Raw genomic sequence first — 8,891 nt, forward strand, 5'->3', positions numbered from 1 at the left:
AGACCCACAGGAGAGGTCAGAGACACAGTGCCCTACATGCGGAGGGGACCGGGAGAAAGAGCATTGGGAGTGAGTCTGGTCACATAGGATGCTAGTCCTCTTGTCAACAGTCAGATAATTAAGTAAAAATATGTGTGTTGCTGTACGGCAGGGCCAGGCTGAGCATTTTGCATTGCTGTGAGAGTGTCAAGAAGCTCGTGGAGGGGAAAAAAGTAGAACTGAAAGGTACATGCTGAGGGGGAGGCAGTGTGGTACAGCCACTGAGCTGCCGCTTGTCACACCCAGATTCTGCACTGGAGTGTGTGATTGAGGATCCATTTCTCCCCACTTCTGATGCATCCTCCTGTTCATGTGCCTGGGAGGTAGCAAGTACCTGAGCCCCTACGCCTAGGCAGGAGACCCCGGAGGACTTCCAGACCCCTGACTTCTAGTCATTTAGAGATGAACCAGTGGATAGCAGAGCTCCCTTGTCGCTTTGCCTTTCAAATAAATAACGCTTTTTTTTGTTGTTGTTAGAAAAGCTAGATTTACTTTGGTGCAGCAGATTTTGAAACCCATACGTAGTTGTTTCACAATATGTATTTTCCTTGGATTTCTGGAGGACCCTTTATTTGTATTATTTGTAGGACTGCTGTATAGTTTTCCACAGTTGTTTTGTCTTTAATTTCAGGGGTCCAAGGGCTCCTTGAAACCAGCAAGTTAGGAGGTCCTTCACACCAGCATGCCGGTAATTATTTGTGCTCAGGCACCTTACACGATTGTCCCCATGGCAGCACTAGAAGAGAGGACCAGGAGAAGCGGGGTGAGGCTTTTAACCATGAGGCAATGGCACCTGAAAAAGACAGTACTTTTAGGAGTGGAGGGATGGAGAATTCCTGGAGAGGGGCTGGGTGGAGGTGTGGGGCTCCCTGGAGCCCAGGTAGGTGCTCAGGGTTAGTGATGGCTGCTGGTTCTCAAGCTTCATTGTTGAGCTCAATAAATCTGTATAGAATGAGATCAAGCCCGGGAGCCCACAAGCCAGAAAGCTCTGAACTGGCTGCCTTAACCCTAGACCCTCTGCCATCCAGGCTGAGCCGTGGTACAGCCCACAGGGAGCAGGCCAAGCTGTCTTCCCATGGCCTGGACCTCCCTCACACCTCCATTGGCTTCTCAGCTCTCCCTCCACCCCAGTGTATACAGCTCCTGGCTCCCAATAGCACATTTTGGCATCAGGCTGGTCACATGGGTACAGAGGGATGGGGTCTGGCTCCCACACTGACTCTGCCCCGTGGGTCTTCCCTTAGCGTAGCTCCGTTTCCCTTCATATATGGGCTTGGGTGCCCAGGTGATGTAGGCCACATGCTGACTTTGTAGGCTTGGCCTTGTGAGTGATTCGGCCTCCTGGGGACTCCAAGGAGTTCCCTGTCGGCCAACAGTGGGGTCAGCCTGGGGAAGGAGTCTGTACAGCTCCCCTGGGGTGCCAGGCTGACAGACCTAACTACACACACACACACACACACACACACACACACACACACACACACACACGGCTTGGCCCTCCAGCACAGCCCACCCCTGTCCTGTCTCTCTTTCTCCCAGATCTTCCGGGCTGGACTTTAAGGACTGTATCTTGGCCTCCTGGCCTCCTCCCGCGAGTGTGCTTCGGCCACCCCCAGCCCTCCAAGTGCCAGGAGAAGGTGCAGCTACGTGCCAACTAACCAGCTGTACACTAAAGGCCAGGCTCTTCTGGGAGTAGCTGTGCCCCTAGATGGAGGTGGCACCCACACCAGGCTCCCTCCCCAGCCCCAGGGGGAACCTGTTTCCCGGGCCTGGCAGGCTGAGCAGGCCCTAGCCCGCCCCGCACTGCTGGCTCAGGTTTCCCTACTTTCTGGTTTTCTCATCTCCCCTGCCCCAGGCACCGCCTGCTCTCTGGCCCAGCCCCCACAGCCCGCCCGGAACTGGAACAAGTGAGCTGAGCAAGCAGCGCCTCGAGAGTGTTAGGAAGGGGATGGGGAGGGGTCCTGGGCAGCCAGTTGGGCAGCCCCGAGGAGGGATAGGCAATGAGGAGTCATCTGTGGCCCAGGGCCAGGCAGAGGTTGGGTAGAGCCTCCTCCTGCCCAGCCTGCCCCAGGGGCTGGCTCTGAGCCCATCAAAAACTGGAATGACCCACCTCCTGGCTGCTCCCCAAATCTTTTCTGCTGTTGTCCCTCCAGCAAAGAATGTCCTCCTCAGACTCCAATGCCAGTCTAAACGCTGCGTTTCCTCTAGACCTGGGCCTGTGGTCACCTCCTTCTTCCACAAAACTGGGAGAGGTGGTGTGATATGGGGGTGTGGGAGTGGGGGTTCAGCTTCTCCTGGCCTGGTCCTCTCAGCTTCCCTCTTGGGCATCCCAGGCCTCTAGCGGAAGCTGTCCACTCTCGGTCGACTCTGGGCCTTTGTACGTGCTGTATCCCAGCCTGCAATCTCTCCTGTTTCCTTCTAGATTCCTTCAATTCTGGACTGGCATTGTCACCTCCCAGAAAGCCAGCGCTGGTGGCTAGGTCACAGCAGGTTCTGCAATTCCCACCACATACACACACCTCCTCCCCAGGGCACACCCACACCCCTATGCACACCCCTGGTTGGGCCTCACACAGATCCATCAGCAGCTGTTTATCCTGGGAGTTCAGAGGGAGTAAAGCAAAAAGCAGGGCACTAAACGCCTAGCTTGTTCCTCTACAGTTGCTCATCTCCAGGAGAGAGAGAGAAGGAGATGATAAGGAAGGTGGGGTGGGCTGAGTGGACCTAAGCTTGGCTGGCTTAGCAGTGACCCGTGACCGCCAGCCCGCCTGAGTGCATCCTGTTTAGATAGCGGCCAGACAGCCGTCCCTCACCCCTTGGCCCTGCCCAGCCCCCGCGCAGGAGCTCAGGCTTGTAGCTCAGGCTTGTAGCTCAGCCAGGATCCGAGGCTCCAGAAAGGAGTCCCTATGAATGGTGGGATGAGAACAGCAGGGTTCCTGGGTCTTCAGGTCCTGGGGCTCTGGGTCGGTGAGGGCTGGGTAGCCCCACCCATGAAGCAATGAGGACCTGGTCCGGAGACCCTACTTGTGTGGCCAAATGAATGAGGAGAACCTGGCTGTGGCCCTTGGGCCTTGCTCTGCTCAGCTGGTCAGATCTCTCCTCCCAGCTCCTCAGGCCCCAAATCCTTGCCTCAGCCCAGCCGCTTCCTATCACATCCACTTCCAACCCTGGGCTCGAACTTTAAACTTCAACTTCTAAATATACCAGACCTCAGATGACTGCGTCTCACCTTCTGTTCTTGTTCCTCTAAGGTGACAGAGTCAATCGGGGAGCCTGACCCTGAGGCCATGGAAGAAGGCAGATCTCACCTCTCTTGTCCAAAACCCTCCATCAGCAGAGAGGCACAGCCAAGTTCTTAGCAGCCCTCACTCAGCAGCCCCTTGCCAGACTTCCCTGACTCCTGCACAGCTCCTCCCGCTGCTGCTGCTTCCTGTGCTAGGCACCCTGCGGCCTCTGGAACCACCCCCAGGGACTGTCTCCTTTGTCCTCCCACAGGCACCTGAGTGCTCCTCCCCTCACCCCCACCCAGGCTTGGTGCCCAGGTACACCAAGACCTGATCTGTCCATCCTCCTCCAAGGTCCCTGGTCTCCCCTGCCTTCCTTCGTCTGCCCCTCCCAGCTCCTCAACCACTGACTTACTTTCCTGTGAAGCTGTGTGCTGCTACTTCTCCCACACGCAGAATGGAGACCGCCCTTGGCAGGTGAGGAATGACTGACTGAATGTGGCTCTCCCGGCAGCTTCAGCTGGGGGAAAGGGAGGGAGACTTACTCTGCCCAGGGACTAAGAGCTGCTTCCCCCACCACCTTGGGACCCATATGCACTCCTACCTGGAGTGGAGGCAGGTGGGGTGACAGGGGTGCCGTGAGCAGTCTCCTGCCTGCTTGAGAGATGTGCTGCGGAGCAGTGGGAGTGCAGCCGCTGTCAGTCAGCCAGCTCCATTAGGATTTGAAGGGCTGCAGAGCCCTGCCTGTGAGCTCCCCTGGGGCAGGCACAGGCCCCCAGGCAGAGGTGGACAGTGAGGCCTCAGAGAGACCTGGGCAGCCCCTGACAAAGCTGACTGTGGCAGACTCTAGTCTTGTGAGGTTTCTGGCTGCCTCCCAGGCCCACATCTGCTGTGCACACTCCCTCCATGTGTCTGTGTGGCCACGGACCTGGGGGAGGGGGGCCTGAGGAGGGTCCTGCTGCCAGGCCTGCAAGCTGGGATCTGGACTTACTTAGTTCCAAATGACTGGGGAATGTCCCTTCCGTGACAGCGGTGGAGGGTGGCGTGGCCTCCCCCAGAGTCCCTCGCTCCCACATGGCAGTCAGGCCCAGAGGAAGGCAGCCCCCCAGAAGGGGGAAGGGGCTAGGTGGGCAGACACTGAGCACCCTGTCATCCTGAACCCCTTCCTAGGTCTGGCTTCAGGTGCCCCCCCATCACTTTTTGGAGGCCACTGAATAGAGATCTGAGGCCAGAGCAGCCCACTGGAGTGCCCAGTGCTTCCACAAGCTGGTCAACAGCAGGAGACCCGCCACCCAGGGGTTTCTCCTTCCAGAACATCTCCTTTCTCCGTTTCTAGCTGAGGGCTTTGGTGAAGGGCCAGACTGGTAGGGCTGATGGTGGGGCTTGGTGTTTGCCTTCCTGCTCCCTGTGCCAGGCAGGGCAGGACAGGAAGTCTGCTCTAGCCCAGTGTTTCTGTGTCTTTCTGTCTTGCCAGGGTTTGCTTTTTCAAATGTAACTGGCCCATCTGGGGCCTAGGCCCTACCTGGCCTATGACTCTTTACCTGGGAATCATAGGCTTTAATGTGCTGTCTGTGGAGTTCTAGAAGACCCAGGGCTTGTGCTTGCCCTGGTATGTCCTTGGGTCCCGTTCATTCATGTATGACAAAAAGAAAGGAAAGCAAGACACAGAAAGAGCTGGTCCATGAAGCGATCCATTCCTTAGATGCCCACAGTGGCCAGGCACCAGAAGCCAGGAGCACACTTGAGCTCTCCTATGTAGGCAGGAATCTAATCACTAAAGGCAGTGGCCAGAGATACTGCAATGTAGGCAGCAGGTGTCTTGCTATCTGTGGTTTCAGAGAGTCATGTTGAGACCATGAGGAGTAAGGACCTGGGGTGATTTTTGTCTAGGGGTTCTAGGCGCTTGAATGTGAAGGTGCAACCTCTGAAGGAGGCAAGGCCAGGGCAGTGGAGCTGGCATTGTGGTACAGCAAGTTAACCATGGCTTGCATCGCAGGCATCCCATAGCCCAGTGCTGGACTGAGTCTGATCCAGATCCCTGCTAACGTGCAGGGACAGTGGAAGGCAGCCCGAATGTCTGGATTCCTGCCACCACGTGGGAGAGCAGCAAGGGTCACCTGGCTACTGGCTTCATCAGGGTCCAGATGGCTGTTCAGATATTTAGGGAGTAAACCAGCAGATGGAAAATCGCTCTTACTTGCCCCTCTCTCTGTCCCTCTGCTTTTCAAATACAGTCTTTAAAAAAAAAAGTAGGACTTGAGGGTGATAATTTTTTCAATGTTTATTTATATCCATTTACTTGAAAGGCAAAACCCCAGAGCGAGACAGAGAGGATAAGGCAGGGAGACAATGCATCTGTAGGTTTATTCTCTAAATGCCTGCAACAGCTAGCATGCCTGAAACTTCATCTCAGTCTCCTATGTGTGGCTGGCAGGGGATCAAGCACTTGAGTCATCATCTCCTGTCTTCTAGGTGCATTAGCAGGAAACTAGATCAGAAGAAGAGGTGCCAAGACTTCAACCCAAGTACTCGAATAAGAATGAGAACGTCTCAAACAACAGCTGAGCGTGCAACATGCAGGCTCTGATTGAAGATTCCATTATTTTTTGGGCCCAGTGAAGTAACACAGTGGCTAAATCCTTGCCTTGCATGCTCAGGATATCATATAGGACGCTGGTTTCTGTCCTAGCTGCTCTACTTTCCATCCAGCTCCCTGCTTGTGGTCTAGCAAAGCAGTCGAGGACGGCCCAAAACCTTAGGACCCTGTACCCATGTGGAATACTAGAAAGAAGCTCCTGGCTTCAGATCGGTTCAGCTGTGGCTGTTGTGGCCACTTGAGGAATGGACCAGCAAATGGAAGATCTTTCTGTCTGTCTCTCCTTCTCTCTGTAAATCTGACTTTCCAATAAAAATAAAATAATCTTATAAATAAATAAATAAGAAGAATAAAATGAATAAAAACCAAGGCTGTTTCTGGCTAGCGGGGTGCAAAGAGAAAGCCATGCACTTTCAGGAGACAGGCTGGGCTCTGGCTGGAGCACTAGGGTGCTGCTGGTGTCTTCCAACTTGGCCAGGCTCTCTCCTCCTCCTCCCCTTGAAGCCCATCCACAGGGCTTGACCCGGCCTTTGGGGCTAAGACACACAGCCTGCCTGGCTGGCCTCCCCGCCCCCTGCTCCTAAAGCAGCAGTCTTAGTTATAATCCAAGAACAAGTTCCTGCAAAGCTCCTGCGTGCTGCCCCAGGGAGCAGGAAACAGCCGAGATGGAGGGATAAGAGTCTGGGAGGCAGGGGTGGGCCTGCATGAGGAGGGGCCAGAAACCCAGCCTTCCCCATTGCCCTGCCTCAGGACCCCCAGACTAAAGAAAGTCTTATTCCTGTACCCACCCCCCATCACAAGCATGCATTCAGGTGTCACAACCTGCTTGTGCAGGGGCTCATGTAGCCCCACCCACCTCAGTTCCTGTCTTGGCTCACAGGGACAGGAGTCTCTGGGGCTCAAAGTGGCATGCCTGACTACTCCAGCCCTGAAATGCACCCTTGGCTTTGCTCTCCCTGTGCCCACGCCCCCCCCCCCCCCCACTATGGCTCAACTCCCTAAGATCCTTAAGGGGAAATGGAGGCTCACAGCCCACACCCCTGTGCCTTATCTTCTCTTTAAGAAGGATGCACGGAATCACTTCTCGGCTTTTTGGCTAAAATCAAGTGTAAAAAGGATGCACAGATTGATTTGAAAGGCAGAGTGACAGACTGGGGAGAGAAAGAGAAAGATCTTTAGTCAGCTGGTTCACTCTCCCAAATGGCTGCAATGGCCAGGGCTGAGCCAAGCCAGAAGCCAGGAGCCAGGGACTCCCTCCAGATTTCCTACATGAATAATGCATTGGGCCATTGTCTGCTGCCTCTGAGGTATCTTACCAGGGAGCTAGCTGGGAAAGAAATGAAGGAGCAAGAACTCAGCCAGGACTTGAACTAAGCTCCCTAACACAAATTGGATTCTTCCTAAGCATCTAACCCATTGTGCCACATACCCACCCCACTGTCTTTCCTTTTCTCTTCTTTCAAACTATATTTATTTAATTTGAAAGTCAGAATTACATACATAGAGAGGTAGAGATAGAAAGAGATCTTCCTTTTACTGGTTCATTCCCCAAATGGCTGCATCAGCTGCAGCTGAGCCAATCCAAAACCAGAAGCCAGAGGAGCTTCACCCTGTTCTCCCACGTGGATACAGGGGCCCAAGCACTTGGGCCACCCTCCACGACTTTCCATTGGCAGGGAGCTGGATAGAAAGAAGAGCATCCAAGACTCAAACTGATGACTGCTCTGTCTCAGGCCTTCCTGACCTTGGTCACCTTATAGACCCCTGCTCAGTGCGTGTGCAATTGTCCCCAGGATGTGTCTCTGCTGCTGATCTGGAAGCAAGCCTTATTTCTTGAGTGTAATTGGTGTGGGCTGGAGGTGGAGGTCAGGCCCAGAGCCTGGCTGACGTGTTCCAGAGGGAGGTGGGGGTGGCATGCCAGCACATAACAACCTGCATGCAGACCCTCTTTCCAGAGGACAGTGTGGTGGTTTCTGCCTGATGAGGTGCTGGCTGGCAGGTGCAAGTGTGAATGTGCATGGCCTGCCCAGCAGGGATAGAGACTGGGGTGGGAGGGACAAGGTAGAGGTCAGACTAGGCAGTCGCCCTCTGCTTGGCCTGAACAGACCTGTGTCCTGGACCTACCTTGTCTCTCCTGGAGTGCCAGCAGAGCAATTCCAGGCACGTCCTTGTGCCCTGGTGGCAGTATCTGGGGTTCCTTGTCACCCATTGGTGAGAGATGAATCAGACAAAGGTGTGGTAGAGACAGTGCACCACACCTGCTGGTCCAACCTCTTAGAGCCTCCACCTCCCCCTCCGCAGCTCTACGGTCACGGTCACAGAACCTGGGCCCAAGCAAGCACAGCATCCCTTCTCTGAGCACCTGAGACTCCACCAAGAAGCATCAGGGATCCCTGGCCCAGCAGTGCTGCCAGCCCAGCCAGGCCCTGGAAGAGTCGGGGAGGAAACAGGTGCTCCCGGGGGTCCCGAGCGGCTGGTGAGACTAAACAGAGGGGGAGGCAGAGGGGCCAGGGTCTTTGGAGAATCAGGAGGCCCACTCTGTAGGCCACGCTCCTCTGCTAAGAGGTACCGCACCGCGGGGCTTGGAAGCTTCCAGGGGAACACACAGCCAGAGGCCAGATCCCACTCCTGCCACCCAGGGTCCCCCTCGACCCAGCTGGCAGCTCATCAAGCACACCCAGGTGGGGAACAGGCTGCCCCTCAGAGGGTAAGACTGAGGCTCAGAGGGAGAAGGTCTTTCCCGGGGTGCCAGGAGCTGAGGGCTGCAGCCCCCCTGGTGTTTGCCAGCCTCTATCCCAGGTCTCCAGAAGTGAGCATTCCCAGCAAAACTCAGACTGTGGGCTGAGATGCCTCTCACAACTGGGCCATGCCCCCAGCACCCTGCCCTCATTCCCTGCTTGCTTTGTACCCCCATTCCTCCTTGCAGAGCCCCTCCAGTCTGCCCTCCCCTGCTCCCTGAAGGGGGAGTGGTCCTGGGCTGGTCCTTATCACCCCTCTCCTGTAGCCCTGCTGGGCGCTCTGCTCCCCGGGGG

Source organism: Ochotona princeps, chromosome 21 (genome assembly GCF_030435755.1).
Source record: "Ochotona princeps isolate mOchPri1 chromosome 21, mOchPri1.hap1, whole genome shotgun sequence".
In the NCBI taxonomy this organism is placed as follows: Eukaryota; Metazoa; Chordata; class Mammalia; order Lagomorpha; family Ochotonidae; genus Ochotona; species Ochotona princeps.